Genomic DNA, 19,476 nt, shown 5'->3' on the forward strand with positions numbered 1-19,476 from the left:
GAAATTATCAGTCTATAAGTTTAATGGTAGGTTTATTTGAACAGTGAGAGACAGAATAACAACAAAAAAATCCAGAAAAACGCATGTCAAAAATGTTATAAAATGATTTGCATTTTAATGAGGGAAATAAGTATTTGACCCCTCTGCAAAACATGACTTAGTACTTGGTGGTAAAACCCTTGTTGGCAATCACAGAGGTCAGACGTTTCTTGTAGTTGGCCACCAGGGTTGCACACATCTCAGGAGGAATTTTGTCCCACTCCTCTTTGCAGATCTTCTCCAAGTCATTAAGGTTTCGAGGCTGACGTTTGGAAACTTGAACCTTCAGCTCCCTCCACAGATTTTCTATGGGATTAAGGCCTGGAGACTGGCTAGGCCACTCCAGGATCTTAATGTGCTTCTTCTTGAGCCACTCCTTTGTTGCCTTGGCCGTGTGTTTTGGGTCATTGTCATGCTGGAATTCCCATCCACGACCCATTTTCAATGCCCTGGCTGAGGGAAGGAGGTTCTCACCCAAGATTTGACGGTACATGGCCCCGTCCATCGTCCCTTTGATGCGGTGAAGTTGTCCTGTCCCCTTAGCAGAAAAACACCCCCAAAGTATAATGTTTCCACCTCCATGTTTGACGGTGGAGATGGTGTTCTTGGGGTCATAGGCAGCATTCCTCCTCCTCCAAACACGGCGAGTTGAGTTGATGTCAAAGAGCTCCATTTTGGTCTCATCTGACCACAACACTTTCACCAGTTGTCCTCTGAGTCATTCAGATGTTCATTGGCAAACTTCAGACGGGCATGTATATGTATTCTTGAGCAGGGGGACCTTGCGGGAGCTGCTGGATTTCAGTCCTTCACGGCGTAGTGTGTTACCAATTGTTTTCTTGGTGACTATGGTCCCAGCTGCCTTGAGATCATTGACAAGATCGTCCCGTGTAGTTCTGGGCTGATTCCTCACCGTTCTCATGATCATTGCAACTCCACGAGGTGAGATCTTGCATGGATCCCCAGGCGGAGGGATATTGACAGTTCTTTTGTGTTTCTTCCATTTGCGAATAATCGCACCAACTGTTGTCACCTTCTCACCAAGCTGCTTGGCGATGGTCTTGTAGCCCATTCCAGCCTTGTGTAGGTCTACAATCTTGTCCCTGACATCCTTGGAGAGCTCTTTGGTCTTGGCCATGGTGGAGAGTTTGGAATCTGACTGATTGATTGCTTCTGTGGACAGGTGTCTTTTTTACAGGTAACAAGCTGTGGTTAGGAGCTCTCCCTTTAAGAGTGTGCTCCTAATCTCAGCTCGTTACATGTATAAAAGACACCTGGGAGCCATAAATCTTTCTGATTGAGAGGGGGTCAAATACTTATTTACCTCATTAAAATGCAAATCATTTAATAACATTTTTGACATGCGTTTTTCTGGATATTTTTGTTGTTATTCTGTCTCTCACTGTTCAAATAAACCTACCATTAAAATTATAGACTGATCCTTTCTTTGTCAGTGGGCAAACGTACAAAATCAGCAGGGGATCAAATACTTTTTCCCCCACTGTAGTCTGTGTAGCCATTTTTTGTAGCTATTTAGCAGTCTTATGGCTTGGGAATAGAAGCTGTACAGGAGCTTGGGTCAGTGGAGGCCCTCATGCACAGCTCGGTAATGTTTTTGTTGAAGTGTGTATAAATTATACCGTTCTCGTGTTTAGTCAGAACAATTCTTCAACTTTGCTAATAATAAAGTTGAGCCCAACACTGAGGCAGAGAAAGAGCCATGGTGACAGGTGAAGTGCCTTGGGGAGACAGGCATCCCAACCCTGCCAGTCTGTCGTGTGATCTGGCCAATTGGCAATGGCAACAGCCTGCATCCCAGCCTTCACACACAATGTCTTCACTCTTTCTATCTTGTCCTTTAATAACACCCTAACCCCTTTGCCTACCCTCACCCTAGTCCCAACTTCTACCACTACACCCTAGTCCCAACTTCTACCACTTCTACCCCGACCGGCTACTCCACCCCCTCCCTCCCTCTACCACTGTGAGCGGATATGGAGGGGTGTGGGCTGGTCACGATGCTCTTGCCCTGAATCAAAACCCTTTCTCTTGTTACACAGCTGTCTCCTGCATGTTCACCTTCAACAGCGGGATGACCAAATTGGGCTCTTTCCCAGTTCCCGCCACCCACCCCCCTGCTGGCCTCCCCATGCCCATTCCCACACATTCCTAAACGGTCGTCACTCATCAGCACTCTTAAAGACTCAGTAAGTAAGAATTCTGTCCACAAAATGTCTATTATATCTACCGAAATGTCAATTATATGTAAATAGTTTATGATTAGTGAATGTCATAATGTTGTTATTTTGTTATTTTTAGCTGAAATCGTATTTTTTCAAAGCCATTTTAGCTGTCACTCTAGTTGTTAATTCCGAACAGATTCACCAATCATGGGAATTTGTTGCGCAATGCAGAAGTTGACTCCCTCTGAGGCACGGGTTGTTAGGAAACACCCCTGAACTTGCCAAGGCAACCTTGCTAGCTCTGTGGCTAAACCCAGTGAGCGAAACATGCAAACGTTTGTTCTATGAAACTAAATAAGTAATGCACTCTGACCTACAAAACTTATTTGCTAGGCTCATGGTAGTGTTGTTAGACAAAGCAAGGAAAGTGTAATTCAAAACGTGATGTAGGTTCATTGGAATTTGCAGCTGTTGATGGTAAGTAAAGAATCTGATACCTTCTGACATGACTTACTGCATCTTTAAATGTCCTCTGATTAAAGCTGACCATCCAGATTTTTGCAATGGATACACTTTCTAAATTAAAGATGTTGTTGCATTATGAAATTGGAATGAGTCTACTGGGCTGGCATGGGCAGACAACACTGTTAACTTACAACTTGATAGCGATAACCTCAGCAGTGCAGTAATGGGCCTGTGTGTTTTGAGTGTGTTTCTTCCCTATAATCATTAGTCGAGCTGTTGAGGCAAGCAGCAGTGTCTGAGAATGTCTCTCGGTCTCCTGACATTGCAGCTGCAAACATTTCACACACTACAGCTGCCCAGATCTGAGCTGGAACAGCTATGCAATGGAGGGCCGTTATACTGTACGATGCATGTGAACTGACAGACCTTCACACTACAAAAGCTACGAAAGCACTATGACTACACAGGATATGGAAACCAGCTCAGGCCGCAAAATTTCTCTAACCTCATAGTCCAACCACCTCAATACATAGACTGCAGATACTTTGGTAACACTTTAGTTGACACCCAGTGTCATAACACGTTATGACATGGTCATAACCATGTCATAATATGTCATAACAGCTGACATAACTTGTCATAACCTGTCATAATATGGTCCGTCCTAAAGGGTGTGTTCCTAAATTCAATCTGGAGTGCCAGAGTGGGCTCAGAGTGCGCTCTGGGAGTTCGTAATTTCATAGTGGGCTCTGGGCGTTCATAATTTCACAGAGCGTTGTCAGATTGTCTGTTTGTACATTTTGGAGCGTTTCGCTGTCGGAATGTTCAGAGCGCACATTGGACTCTTCGCAGAGGATCCGACAACGGCAGTCAAGCACCCAAACTAACTGGCTAACGTTGGCTAACGGTCCCTCTCATTTGAGCACAAACTTGAATGTTGTCAAAATTCTGTTCAACTTCCGGCCCTCGTTTACTTTTAACACTGAGACTGTTCATTTTAATAGTGGTATTCTACTGCTACTTGATCATAATGCAGGCCCACCAGAGTGACCTGCTTTCAAAAACAATGGAGAAAATGCATCCCATAACATTTTAACATGGAAATAGCTGTTCTATCACTCAGCCTACAGTAGCAGCCAATGTGTGGTGTTCAATGTAGTTTTACATTGTCTTTTTGAAAAGACTCATGGAATATGAGTCTTTAAAAAAAAAAAATGCAGGGCTTGACATTAACCTGTTAATCCACTCGTCCTTCAGACAAGGAGGTGACTGAAAATGTTGTTGTGTTGTTTGATGCAAGAAACCACTTTACAAAATAAAATGCATAATTCCCATACCGTTATTACAGAGAATCTGACAAATTATGCTAACCTCTGCCTTTTGGGGAGGCAGGTAACCTAGTGGTTAGAGCGTTGGACTAGTAACTGAAAGGTTAGAAGATCAAATCCCCGAACCGACAAGGTAAAAATCTGTTGTTCTGCCCCTGAACAAGGCAGTTAACCTGTTCCTAGGCCGTCATTGAAAATAAGAACATGTTCTTAACTGACTTGCCTAGTTAAATAAATATTGGCTACTTATCTTATACAAGCCTGTCTCAAAATACAACACTGCCCCTTTAAGACAAAAAAAGCCCTTTACCTGACACGCTTTTAAAAGATGTCCAGAAATGCACACGTTTTCTGCTTTTGTAGGAAGCAATCACTTTCTCATTGCTGAGTAAAAATAACCTATAATTGGATTAATAACTCTCTAACTAGCAAAGGGTATGAACAAATGTTCAAATGTGCACACGTCACTAGATGTAGCTCTCGCTTTGAGCTCAAAACATTCGCATCTACTCACAACCATTCATGCTGTAAAAACAGTCCAGTTCAAAGTGAATGGCACAGACCCATATGGCAATGGTCTATTTGCATATAGGCCTAATTGCAGCTCTGATTGGTTATGGCGCACTGGTCTGTGTAGAGTAAGGGCCTGAGTTGTACCTGTCAATGCAATAGAATTATACTCCGATGCGTTCTGCCTACAACAAAATCTCTTTTCAGTGTATCGTTTTGTTTTGGTATGTTTCATTGAAAGTGGTTAATATTGCATTTATTTGATCACAATTTTCACAGTAAAGGGAAAGGTTGATGGTGTTAACTAACGGGGAAAACTCTAGAAAATTGAGTGAAGTTGATTCTCTGCGCAGGCTGATATTTCTTCTGTGTGGCAGACCATCCTGTGTCACTTTACTTAGACTAAGAAAATACACTTTATACCCCTGTCAAGAAGCATTATGACCATCCCGTGCCATTACTTGGACCAAGGAAATACACTTTATAACACTATCAAGAAGCATTGCGACCATCATAATCATACAAGTCAGAAAGGCCTATCACGTATATGCCCCTTATATCTGTCATTAGTCAAAAAGAGGGTGTCTTTTCCTGCTCCTGAAGTCTGCTCCTGCATTCATCTCTGTCACCAGCAACAGAGCATTGGGGTAGGTGCATGTCTGACATCAATGTGTGCGCAATTACAATTATCATTTAATACAATCAATTAAAAATATATATATTGTAACGACCCTGGGTTTATAAGCGCGGAAATCGACTCTGCCGCTTGAGCATGCTTTTGCGGCACAGTCGATAGCGCGCCGGACTTCGGGCTTGAAGGTCGAGGGTTCGAGACCTGCTCCCTGCCTGCCTGTTTCATTACAATATATACACAACATAAACATCCTGTTGACACGTAGGCTATGGTGTAATGGAATGTTTGGCCTTGTGTGATAGGTTTTGTTGGTTTTTACACTCTTATCTAGGTGTCATAACCAGCCATTAAATAACTACTGTGGTAGGTTTTGTGGGTTTTGACACTCTCATGTAAGTGACATAAAATGACGCAATATATGTCACAACAGGTCTAAATATGTGTCATGACCGTGTTATGAGCATATTATAACAGGTTCTGTCAGCTGTTATGATATGGTTATGACTGTGTCATAATGTGTTAGGATGCTGGGTGTCAAGTAAAGTGTTACTGATACTTTTTATACTGTCTTGTTGTCTAGGTCAATGTTTTTCTATGCAGACAGCTGATTAGTCTTATTTGGGTTATGCAGGCATGACGAGTTCATACAGACTGAGGAAACATGAAGAACAATTCTTCAGGCATACAGCATCCTTTCAAACACAGACACCTGCCTAGTGCAAGGCAAACTGACCAAGGGATGTGATTAGCCAAATTAGGTTAGAAATGTTATTTAATGTTGTAGATACAGCATCAATCAATCAATCAATCAATCAATCAAATGTATTTACATCAGCTGATGTCACAAAGTGCTGTACAGAAACCCAGCCTAAAACCCCAAACAGCAAGCAACAAAGGTGTAGAAGCAGGTGTAGAAGCCGGCTGTGCCGGGTGGAGATTATAACAGAACATGGCCAAGATGTTCAAATGTTCATAGATGACCAGCAGGGCCAAATAATAATAATCACAGTGGTTGTCGAGGGTGCAACAGGTCAGCACCTCAGGAGTAGATGTCAGTTGGCTTTTCATAGCCAGTCATTCAGAGTATCTCTACCGTACCTGCAGTCTCTAGAGAGTTTAAAATAGCAGGTCTGGGACAAGGTAGCACGTCCGGTGAACAGGTCAGGGTTCCATAGCCGCAGGCAGAACAGTTGAAACTGGAGCAGCAGCACGACCAGGTGGACTGGAGGCAGCAAGGAGTCATCAGGCCAGGTAGTCCTGAGGCATGGTCCTAGGGCTCAGGTCCTCAGAGAGAAAAAGAGAGAGAGAGAGAGAGAGAGAAAAAGAGAGGGAGAGAATTAGAGAAAGCATACTTAAATTCACACAGGACACCGGATAAGACAGGAGAAAAAGTCTCCAGATATAACAGACTGACCCTAGCCCTCCGACACAAGGTATTGCAGCATAAATACTGGAGGCTGAGACAGGAGGTGTCGGGAGACACTGTGATCCCGTCTGATGTTACCCCCGGACAGGGCCAAACAGGCAGGATATAACCCCACCCACTTTGCCAAAGCACAGCCCCCACACCACTAGAGAGATATCTTCAACCACCAACTTACTATCCTGAGACAAGGCCGAGTATAGCCCACAAAGATCTCCCCCACGGCACGAACCCGAGAGGGGGGCGCCAACCCAGACAGGAAGGTCCCGTCAGTGACTCAACCCACTCAAGTGACGCACCCCTCCTAGGGAAGGCATGGAAGAGGACCAGTAAGCCAGTGACTCAGCCCCCGCAATAGGGTTTGAGGCAAAGTATCCCAGTGGAGAGAGGGGAACCGGCCAAGTAGAGACAGCAAGGGCGGTTCGTTGCTCCAGTGCCTTTCCGTTCAGCTTCACACTCCTGGGCCAGACTACACTCAATCATAGGACCTACTGAAGAGATGAGGCTTCAATAAAAACTTAAAGGTTGAGACCGAGTCTGCGTCTCTCACATGGATAGGCAGACCATTCCATAAAAAGTGAGCTCTATAGGAGAAAGCCCTGCCTCCAGCTGTTTGCTTAGAAATTCTAGGGACAATAAGGAAGGCTGCATCTTGTGACCGTAGTGTACGTGTAGGTATGTACGGCAGGACCAAATCAGAAACATAGGTAGGAGCAAGCCCATGTAATGCTTTGTAGGTTAGCAGTAAAACCTTGAAATCAGGACTAACCTTAACAGGAAGCCAGTGTAGAGAAGCTAGCACTGGAGTAATATGATACTTTTTTGGGGTTCTAGTCAAGATTCTAGCAGCCGTGTTTAGCACTAACTGAAGTTTATTTAGTGCTTTACCGGGTAGCCGGAAAGTAGAGCATTGCAGTAGTCTAATCTAGAAGTGACAAAAGCATGGGTACATTTTTTTGCATAATTTTTGGACAGAAAGTTTCTGATTTTTGCAATGTTACATAGATGGACAAAAGCTGTCCTTTAAACAGTCTTGATATGCTAGTCAAAAAAGAGATCAGGGTCCAGAGTAACGCCAAGGTCCTTCACAGTTTTATTTGAGACGACTGTACAACCATCAAGATTAATTGTCAGATTCAACAGAAGATCTCTTTGTTTCTTGGGACCTAGAACTAGCATCTCTGTTTTGTCCGAGTTTAAAAGTAGAACATTTGTCGCCATCCACTTCCTTATGTCTGAAACACAGGCTTCCAAGGAGGTCAATTTTGGGGCTTTGTCACGGGTGTCGTAGGGATTGGACCAAAACGCAGCGGGAACGTGTAAACTCATCTTCTTATTTTATTAAAGAAGGAAAACAAAAGAAACACGCATACAAAAACAACAAAAGACACTAAACAGTCCCGTCAGGTGCACGAACACAAAACAGGAAATAACTACCCACAAATCCCATAGAAAAACCACCCCTCTTAAATAGGACCTTCAATTAGAAGCAACGAGGAGCAGCTGCTTCCAATTGAAGGTCAACCCAATAAACACCACAAAGTAATAGACATACTAGAACTAACATAGAAATAGACTAATAAGAACATAGCCCAACAAACCCCGAAACACTCTAAACAAACACCCCCTGCCACGCCCTGACCAAACTACAATAACAAACAACCTTTTTTACTGGTCAGGACGTGACAGGCTTCACCATGTTTCATCGAAATGTACAGCTGTGTGTCGTCCACATAGAAGTGAAAGTTAACATTATGTTTCCGATGACATCACCAAGAGGTAAAATATATAGTGAAAACAATAGTGGTCCTAAAACGGAGCCTTGAGGAACACCGAAATGTACAGTTGATTTGTCAGAGGACAATCCATCTACAGAGAAAAACTGATATCTTTCCGACAGATAAGATCTAAACCAGGCCAGAACTTGTCTGTGTAGACCAATTTGGGTTTCCAATCTCTCCAAAAGAGTGTGCTGATCGATGGTATCATAAGCAGCACTCAGGTCTAGGAACACGAGGACAAATGCAGAGCCATCCCTACAGTGAAGCACGGTGGTGGCAGCACCATGCGTTGGGATGTTTTTCTGGGAGACTAGTCAGGATCAAGGGAAAGATGAACGCAGCAAAGTACAGAGAGATCCTTGACCTGAGGTCCAGAGTGATCAGGACCTCAGACTGGGGCAAAGGTTCAGCTTCCAGCAAGACATCGACCCTAAGCACACAGCCAAGTAAACGCAGGAGTGGCTTCGGGACAAGTCTCTGAATGTCCTTGAGTGGCTCAGCCACAGGCCAGACTTGAACCCGATCGAACATCTCTGGACATCCCTGAAAATAGATGAGCAACGATGCTCCCCAACCAACCTGACAGAGCTTGAGAGGATCATCAGAGAAGAATGGAAGAAACTCCGCAAATACAGGTGTGCCAAGCTTGTAGCATCATACACAAGAAGATTCGAGGCTGTAATCGCTGCCGAAGGTGTTTCAACAAAGTACAGAGTAAAGGGTCTGAATACTTATGTAAATATCATATTTCAGTATTTTATTTTTTATAAATTTGCAAACATTTCTAAAAAACGGTTTTTGCTTTGTCATTATTGGGTATTGTGTGTAGATTGTGGAGGTATAAAAAAAAATCTATTTAGAATAAGGCTGTATTGTAACAATATGTGAAAAAAGTCAAGGGGTCTGAATACTTTCCGAATGCACTGTATAGCAGGAACAGTAGTGGCCCAAGTATGGACGTGAGTTCCATTAATGTCACAGACCATAATATTCCCTGTTAGGAAAGACCTGAACCATGTTACTGTCATCTATGTACATGTAATGTATATGACGGGAGTAGGAAAGCAAGTGCAGGTGGTGAGTTTAATAAAAATAAAACGGAATGTAAAACAATATAACTATATGAGTAGCGCATAGACATGAGACACATAGTCAATACTGCCTCGGGCATGGAACTAAGGGAGTGACCGATATAGGGGAGGTAATCAGTGAAATGATGGAGTCCAGGTGTACCTAATGATGAATGATGAATGCCTGGACCGGTGGTTAGTAAACAGGCGACGTCGACTGCCAGAGGGGAGGAACGGGAGTTCATGTGACCAATACGTCACCTCGTTGACCCTCCGGAGAAACTTGAATGGACCCACAAACCAGGGGCTCAGCTTCTTACAGGGCAGGCAGAGTGAGAGGTGACGTATAGGTTACAGCTCCCACTCCGATGAATGCCAGGTGCTCATAATGATGAATGCTAGGACCGTTTTTTAGTAAACCGGCAACATCAAACGACAAAGGAGAAGAACGGGAGTAGATGTGACAGTACACTTTAATAAACATTTTGTTTTACCTTTATTTAACTAGGCAAGTCAGTTAAGAACAAATTCTTATTTTCAATGACAGCCTAGGAACAGTGGGTTGTGCCCTGTTCAGGAGCAGAACGACAGATTTCTACCTTGTCAGCTCAGGGATTCGATCTTGCAACCTTTTGGTTACTAGTCCAATGCTCTAAACACTAGGTTACCTGCCACCCCAAATGTACTATATGATTAAATCCACATTGTTATGTTTGATCAAACGTTTTGACTCTGAAGTCTACTAATGGGTGAAAAATAAAACATATCACAGAAACTCTGACGAAGGCAGAGAGACTTGTAATCCGTACAACTTGACCCTTTGGAGGAGGTAGCCATGTCAACTTTACAACCCATGTCAGAACAGCATGGTGCCAAGCTGCAGCTGCCAAAAATACTTCTAGCCTTTTGAAACCTGATTCTGAACACTACAGAGGCATACAGTCATGGCCAAAGGTTTTGAGAATGACACAAATATTAATTTTCACGAAGTCTGCTGCCCCAGTTTGTATGACGGCAATTTGCGTATACTCCAGAATGTTATGAAGAGTGAATCAGATGAATTGCAATTAATTGCAAAGTCCCTCTTTACCATGCAAATGAACTGAATCCCCAAAATACATTTCCACTGCATTTCAGCCCTGCCACAAAAGGACCAGCTGACATCATGTCAGTGATTCTCTCGTTAACACAGGTGTGAGTGTTGACGAGGACAAGGCTGGAGATCATTCTGTCATGCTGATTGAGTTCGAATAACAGACTGGAAGCTTCAAAAGGAGGGTGGTGCTTGGAATCATTGTTCTTCCTGTCAACCATGGTTACCTGCAAGGAAACACGTGCCGTCATCATTGCTTTGCACAAAAAGGGCTTCACAGGCAAGGATATTGCTGCCAGTAAGATTGCACCTAAATCAACCACTTATCGGATCATCAAGAACTTCAAGGAGAGCGGTTCAATTGTTGTGAAGAAGGCTTCAGGGTGCACAAGAAAGTCCAGCAAGTGCCAGGACCGTCTCCTAAAGTTGATTCAGCTGCGGCACCACCAGTACAGAGCTTGTTCAGGAATTGCAGCAGGCAGGTGTGAGTGCATCTGCACACACAGTGAGGCAAAGACTTTTGGAGGATGGCCTGGTGTCAAGAAGGGCAAAGTGGCTCGGGGAACAAAACATCAATAGTTTGGGTCCATGGTCAGGAAACTCTCCAGAACTTAATCCCATTAAGAACTTGTGGTCAATCCTCAAGAGGCAGGTGGACAAACAAAATCCCACAAATTCTGACAAACTCCAGGCATTGATTATGCAAGAATGGGCTGCCATCAGTCAGGATGTGGCCCAGAAGTTAATTGACAGCATGCCAGGGCGGATTGCAGAGGTCTTGAAAAAGAAGGGTCAACACTGCAAATATTGACTCTTTGCATCAACTTCATGTAATTGTCAATGAAAGCCTTTGACACTTATTAAATGCTTGTAATTATACTTCAGTATTCCATAGTAACATCTGACAAAAATATCTAAAGACACTGAGGCAGCAGACTTTGTGAAAATTATGAATCGTGTCATTCTCAATACTTTTGGCCACGACTGTACATAACACAAGGTGTTTCAACTTTTGGCTCAGTGCTTAAGGTGGGAGACAAAGGAGCAGGGTTGTGGAGGGGGTTACTCATCCAACAAAGAGGGCGCCATTAGGATTCCCCATAACATTTCCAAGCCCATAATCCTACCCTGATCCTCACTCTTGTGGAAGTAATTAACTTTCTCAACCAATAATTTCACTAGGACTTTCGGGGAATGGTCGGTGGGAAGGGGAAAATTGAAAAATAGCTGTTATTGGCAGAGAGTTTTTGAAATCTCTTATTATTGATCTTTTAACAAATTTACCACCTGGCATCACCGCCTGTTATGGCAACTGCTCGGCATCCGGCCATAAATCGCTACAAAGGGTAGCGCGTACGGACCAGTACATCACTGGGGTAGAACTTCCTGCCATCCAGGACCTATATACAGTTGAAGTCGGAAGTTTACATACACTTAGATTGAAGTCACTAAAACTCATTTTTCAACCACTCCACAAATGTCTTGTTAACAAACTATAGTTTTGGCAAGTCAGTTAGGACATCTACTTTGTGCATGAAACAAGTCATTTTTCCAAGAATTGTTTACAGACAGATTATTTCAATTATAATTCACTGTATCACAATTCCAGTGGGTCAGAAGTTTACATACACTAAGTTGACTGTGCCTTTAAACAGCTTGGAAATTTCCAGAAAATGATGTCATGGCTTTAGAAGCTTCTGAGAGGCTAATTGACATCAATTGATTCAATTGGAGGTGTACTTGTGGATGTATTTCAAGGCCTACCTTCAAACTCTTTGCTTGACATCATGGGAAAATCAAAAGAAATCAGCCAAGACCTCAGAAAAAATATGGTTCATCCTTGGGAGCAATTTCCAAATGCCTGAAGGTACCACGTTCATCTATACAAACAATAGTACGCAAGTATAAACACCATGGGACCACGTAACCGTCATACCGCTCAGGAAGGAGACGTGTTCTGTCTCCAAGAGATGAACGTACTTTGGTGGAAAAAGTGAAAATCAATCCCCGAACAACAGCAAAGAACCTTGTGAAGATGCTGGAGGAAACAGGTACAAAAGTATCTATATCCACAGTAAAGCGAGTCCTATATCGACATAACCTGAAAGGCCGCTCAGAAAGGAAGAAGCCACTGCTCCAAAACCGCCATAAAAAAGCCAGAATACAGTTTGCAACTGCACATGGGGACAAAGATCATACTTTTTGGAGAAATGTCCTCTGGTCTGATAAAACAAAAATAGAGCTGTTTGGCCATAATGACCATCATTATGTTTGGAGGAAAAAGGGGGAGGCTTGCAAGCCGAAGAACAACATCCCAACCGTGAAGCACGGGGGTGGCAGCATCATGTTGTGGGGGTGCTTTGCTGCAGGAGGGACTGGTCCACTTCACAAAATAGATGGCAGCATGAGGAATGAAAGTTATGTGGATATATTGAAGCAACATCTGAAGACATCAGTCAGGAAGTTAAAGCTTGGTCGCAAATGGGTCTTCCAAGTGGACAATGACACCAAGCATACTTCCAAAGTTGTGTCAAAATGGCTTAAGGACAACAAAGTCAAGGTATTGGAGTGGCCATCACAAAGCCCTGACCTCAATCCTATAGAAAATGTGTGGGCAGAACTGAAAAAGTGTGTGCGAGCAAGGAGGCCTACAAACCTGACTCAGTTACAACAGCGCCTACAAACCTGACTCAGTTACAACAGCTCTGTCAGGAGGAATGGGCTGAAATTCACTCAATTTATTGTGGGAAGCTTGTGGAAGGCTACCTGAAACATTTGACCCAAGTTAAACAATTTAAAGGCAATGCAACCAAATACTAATTGAGTGTATGTAAACTTCTGACCCACTGGGAATGTGATGAAAGAAATAAAAGCTGAAATAAGTAATTCTCTCTTCTATTATTCTGAAATTTCACATTCTTAAAATAAAGTGGTGATCCTAACTGGCCTAAGACAGGGAAGTTTTACTCAGATTAAATGTCAGGAATTGTGAAAAACTGAGTTTAAATGTATTTGGCTAAGGTGTATGTAAACTTCCCACTTCAACTGTGTATATATATATATATATATATATATACTGCTCAAAAAAATAAAGGGAACACTTAAACAACACATCCTAGATCTGAATGAAATAAATAATCTCATTAAATACTTTTTTCTTTACATAGTTGAATGTGCTGACAACAAAATCACACAAAAATAATCAATGGAAATCCAATTTATCAACCCATGGAGTTCTGGATTTGGAGTCACACTCAAAATTAAAGTGGAAAACCACACTACAGGCTGATCCAACTTTGATGTAATGTCCTTAAAACAAGTCAAAATGAGGCTCAGTAGTGTGTGTGGCCTCCATGTGCCTGTATGACCTCCCTACAACGCCTGGGCATGCTCCTGATGAGGTGGCGGATGGTCTCCTGAGGGATCTCCTCCCAGACCTGGACTAAAGCATCCGCCAACTCCTGGACAGTCTGTGGTGCAACGTGGCGTTGGTGGATGGAGCGAGACATGATGTCCCAGATGTGCTCAATTGGATTCAGGTCTGGGGAACGGGCGGGCCAGTCCATAGCATCAATGCCTTCCTCTTGCAGGAACTGCTGACACACTCCAGCCACATGAGGTCTAGCATTGTCTTGCATTAGGAGGAACCCAGGGCCAACTGCACCAGCATATGGTCTCACAAGGGGTCTGAGGGTCTCATCTCGGTACCTAATGGCAGTCAGGCTACCTCTGGCGAGCACATGGAGGGCTGTGCGGCCCCCCAAAGAAATGCCACCCCACACCATGACTGACCCACCGCCAAACCGGTCATGCTGGAGGATGTTGCAGGCAGCAGAACGTTCTCCACGGCATCTCCAGACTCTGTCACGTCTGTCACGTGCTCAGTGTGAACCTGCTTTCATCTGTGAAGAGCACAGGGCACCAGTGGCAAATTTGCCAATCTTGGTGTTCTCTGGCAAACGCCAAACGTCCTGCACGGTGTTGGGCTGTAAGCACAACCCCCACCTGTGGACGTCGGGCCCTCATACCACCCTCATGGAGTCTGTTTCTGACCGTTTGAGCAGACACATGCACATTTGTGGCCTGCTGGAGGTCATTTTGCAGGGCTCTGGCAGTGCTTCTCCTGCTCCTCCTTGCACAAAGGCGGAGGTAGCGGTCCTCCTGCTGGGTTGTTGCCCTCCTACGGCCTCCTCCACGTCTCCTGATGTACTGGCCTGTCTCCTGGTAGCACCTCCATGCTCTGGACACTACGCTGACAGACACAGCAAACCTTCTTGCCACAGCAAACCTTCTTGCCACAGCTCGCATTGATGTGCCATCCTGGATGAGCTGCACTACCTGAGCCACTTGTGTGGGTTGTAGACTCCTTCTCATGCTACCACTAGAGGGAAAGCACCGCCAGCATTCAAAAGTGACCAAAACATCAGCCAGGAAGCATAGGAACTGAGAAGTGGTATGTGGTCCCCACCTGCAGAACCACTCCTTTATTGGGGGTGTCTTGCTAATTGCCTATAATTTCCACCTGTTGTCTATTCCATTTGCACAACAGCATGTGAAATGTATTGTCAATCAGTGTTGCTTCCTAAGTGGACAGTTTGATTTCACAGAAGTGTGATTGACTTGGAGTTACATTGTGTTGTTTACAGGGGCTGAGTCACTGGCCTACTGGTGTTCTTCCATGCCGTCCATGGGAGGGGTGCGTCACTTGAGTGGGTTGAGTCACTGACGTGGTCTTCCTGTCTGGGTTGGCGCCCCCCCCTTGGGTTGTGCCATGGCGGAGATCGTTGTGGGCTATACTCGGCCTTGTCTTAGGACGGTAAGTTGGTGGTTGGAGACATCCCTCTAGTGGTGTGGGGGCTGTGCTTTGGCAAAGTGGGTGGGGTTATATCCTGCCTGTTTGGCCCTGTCCGGGGGTATCATCGGAAGGGGCCACAGTGTCTTCTGATCCCTCCTGTCTCAGCCTCCAGTATTTATGCTGCAGTAGTTTATGTGTCGGGGGGCTAGGGTCAGTCTGTTACATCTGGAGTATTTCTCTTGTCTTATCCGGTGTCCTGTGTGTATTTAAATATGCTCTCTCTAATTCTCTCTTTCTCTCTTTCTGTCTTTCTCTCGGAGGACCTGAGCCCTAGGACCATGCCTCAGGACTACCTGGTATGATGACTCCTTGCTGTCCCCAGTCCACCTGGCCGTGCTGCTGCTCCAGTTTCAACTGTTCTGCCTGCGGCTATGGAACCCTGACCTGTTCACCGGACGTGCTTGTTGCACCCTCGACAACTACTATGATTATTATTATTTGACCATGCTGGTCATTTATGAACATTTTAACATCTTGACTATGTTCTGTTATAATATCCACCCTGCACAGCCAGAAGAGGACTGGCCACCCCTCATAGCCTGGTTCCTCTCTAGGTTTCTTCCTAGGTTTTTGGCCTTTCTAGGGAGTTTTTCCTAGGGAGTTTTTCCTAGCCACCGTGCTTCTTTCACATGCTTTGCTTGCTGTTTGGGGTTTTAGGCTGGGTTTCTGTACAGCACTTTGAGAATATCAGCTGATGTACGAAGGGCTATATAAAAATAAATTTGATTTGATTTGATTTAAGTGTTCCCTTTATTTTTTTGAGCCGTATATATATATATATAAACACAGGAAAATCACAGTTGACTGGGCCTTTGAGAAATAAATAAGATCTGACTTTGTCTCATCCTGAACATCATATCAAGTTGTTTCAGCTTTTTTTTAAGCCGCACTAAATACAATCCTTATGTATGACATTTTGGGGAAAATATGTATAAAATCCCACAAAACTTGCCCACCTGTATTTTAAATACAGACTAAGAAACCAACTACTAAGACATCTAGTGAACGCAGTTTGTGTTTATTGAACTTTCTATTTAAAGATCAGTGCTATTATATGGTTGACAGTGAGGAGGGAGAGGAGTGCTTGTTTGCATGGTGGTGGGTATCGCTGGTTGGTCAACCCCCATTGAAACCAGAGCCTGCCCAGTCAGTTGTACTGTGTGGTCAGGTGGAGGCTATATTTATCACAGCGGTTGCGTGTCCACCATTAAACCCAAACACTTCCCCCCTCCTACCTAAACTGTCTTGTCTGTTTTCTACCCCTAATATCTAGTCCAGGCTAACCAGTCCCAGAAAGCCTGGGACTACTTCCCAAGGCTATTCCCAAGGCTATTGCATTAATTGTCTGTGTATCACATTTACAAACCATAATTTCAAGTTTACCAAAGTTACATTTATTCAACTTCTCAGATGCATTCAGATTCAGTTTTCAAATTCAGTTCTCTAAATTCAGATTCAAAACCAGAGACAACATCCTGGTACTTTGCCAGCAAGGAATGGTAGAAGACAGTGTTAGAATAAAACACTCTCTTAAACAGGTTTCTGGCGCTTTCTGAAGCCAATGTGGCATGTTGAATTTATTTTCTTCCTATGAATTTGGCTCTAGCATTTGAACAGTTTAGGCTATAAGCTTCTATGACCCCATTCCTGAAAGCTAGGACTCTGTTTCCTTATATGATGCGCACAAGATGCACAAACAAAATGCAATTTGGCCCCATAAGAATATAGTTGAATAGCCCTGTGCAGGGCCGGACTACTCAGGGGTCACGTGCCCTGCTTGTCAGTTTCATAGAGGGTTGAAATGTGTATTGTGAAATACAGTCTTGGTACTTGGTAACATACACTATATACTGCTCAAAAAAATAAAGGGAACACTTAAACAACACAATGTAACTCCAAGTCAATCACACTTCTGTGAAATCAAACTGTCCACTTAGGAAGCAACACTGATTGAGAATACATTTCACATGCTGTTGTGCAAATGGAATAGACAACAGGTGGAAATGATAGGCAATAAGCAAGACACCCCCAATAAAGGACTGGTTCTGCAGGTGGAGACCACAGACCACTTCTCAGTTCCTATGCTTCCTGGCTGATGTTTTGGTCACTTTTGAATGCTGGCGGTGCTTTCACTCTAGTGGTAGCATGAGACGGAGTCTACAACCCACACAAGTGGCTCAGGTAGTGCAGCTCATCCAGGATGGCACATCAATGCGAGCTGTGGCAAGAAGGTTTGCTGTGTCTGTCAGCGTAGTGTCCAGAGCATGGAGGCGCTACCAGGAGACAGGCCAGTACATCAGGAGACGTGGAGGAGGCCGTAGGAGGGCAACAACCCAGCAGCAGGACCGCTACCTCCGCCTTTGTGCAAGGAGGAGCAGGAGGAGCACTGCCAGAGCCCTGCAAAATGACCTCCAGAAGGCCACAAATGTGCATGTGTCTGCTCAAATTCGCCACTGGCGCCCTGTGCTCTTCACAGATGAAAGCAGGTTCACACTGAGCACATGTGACAGACGTGACAGAGTCTGGAGACGCCGTGGAGAACGTTCTGCTGCCTGCAACATCCTCCAGCATGACCGGTTTGGCGGTGGGTCAGTCATGGTGTGGGGTGGCATTTCTTTGGGGGGGCCGCACAGCCCTCCATGTGCTCGCCAGAGGTAGCCTGACTGCCATTAGGTACCGAGATGAGATCCTCAGACCCCTTGTGAGACCATATGCTGGTGCGGTTGGCCCTGGGTTCCTCCTAATGCAAGACAATGCTAGATCTCATGTGGCTGGAGTGTGTCAGCAGTTCCTGCAAGAGGAAGGCATTGATGCTATGGACTGGCCCTCCCGTTCCCCAGACCTGAATCCAATTGAGCACATCTGGGACATCATGTCTCGCTCCATCCACCAATGCCACGTTGCACCACAGACTGTCCAGGAGTTGGCGGATGCTTTAGTCCAGGTCTGGGAGGAGATCCCTCAGGAGACCATCCGCCACCTCATCAGGAGCATGCCCAGGCATTGTAGGGAGGTCATACAGGCACGTGGAGGCCACACACACTACTAAGCCTCATTTTGACTTGTTTTAAGGACATTACATCAAAGTTGGATCAGCCTGTAGTGTGGTTTTCCGCTTTAATTTTGAGTGTGACTCCAAATCCAGACCTCCATGGGTTGATAAATTGGATTTCCATTATTTTTGTGTGATTTTGTTGTCAGCACATTCAACTATGTAAAGAAAAAGTATTTAATAAGATTATTTCCTTCATTCAGATCTAGGATGTGTTGTTTAAGTGTTCCCTTTAATTTTTTGAGCAGTGTATATACACATGTATGTGGACACTCCTTCAAATTACTGGATTCAGCTATTTTAGCCCTACTCGTTGCTGACAGGTGTATAAAATCGAGCAAACAGCCATGCAATATCCGTAGACAAACATTGGCAGTAGAATGGCCTTACTGAAGAGCTCAGTGACATTCAACGAGCCAGTCAGTTGTCAAATTTCTGCCCTACTAAAGCTGCTCCGGTCAAATGTAAGTGCTGTTATTGTGAAGTGGAAACGTCTAGGAGCCACAACGGCTCAGCCACGAAGTGATAGGCCACACAAGCTCACAGAACAGGACCGCAGATTGCTGAAGCGCGTAGCGCATAAAAATTGTCTGCCCTCAGCTGCAACACTCACTGCTGAGTTCCAAACTGCCTCAGGAAGCAACGTTAGCACAATAACTGTTCGTTGGGAGCTTCATGAAATGGTTTTCCATGGCCAAGCACCCGCCCACAAGCCTAAGATCACCATGTGCAATGGTAAGCGTCAGCTGGCGTGGTGTAAAGCTCGCTGCTATTGGACTCTGAAGCAGTGGAAACGCGTTCTCTGGAGTGATGAATCACGCTTTACTATCAGGCAGTCTGACCAACGAATACGGGTTAGGCGGATGCCAGGTGAACGCTACCTGCCCGAATGCCAGTGGTGTAAAGCACTCAAATAGAAATACCTTAAAGTACTACTTAAGTCATTTTTGTCTGTATCTGTACGTTATTTTACTATTAATTTTTTTGCCAACTTTTACTTTTACTTCACTACATTCCTAAAGAAAATAATGTAGTTTTTACTC

The 19,476-nt window shown here is 44.4% G+C and overlaps 1 long non-coding RNA gene across 1 annotated transcript; it reads left to right on the forward strand.

Moving 5' to 3' along the window:
- The first annotated feature begins 1,513 nt into the window (after window positions 1–1,513).
- LOC145860056 (uncharacterized) lies at window positions 1,514–17,459 on the forward strand. The gene is made up of 2 exons (XR_014380140.1): window positions 1,514–2,250; window positions 15,642–17,459. It is a non-coding gene; the product is annotated as an uncharacterized LOC145860056 (long non-coding RNA).
- Window positions 17,460–19,476: the final 2,017 nt, after the last annotated feature.

This window comes from Salmo salar, chromosome 13 (assembly GCF_965601325.2).
Source record: "Salmo salar chromosome 13, fSalSal1, whole genome shotgun sequence".
NCBI lineage: Eukaryota > Metazoa > Chordata > Actinopteri > Salmoniformes > Salmonidae > Salmo > Salmo salar.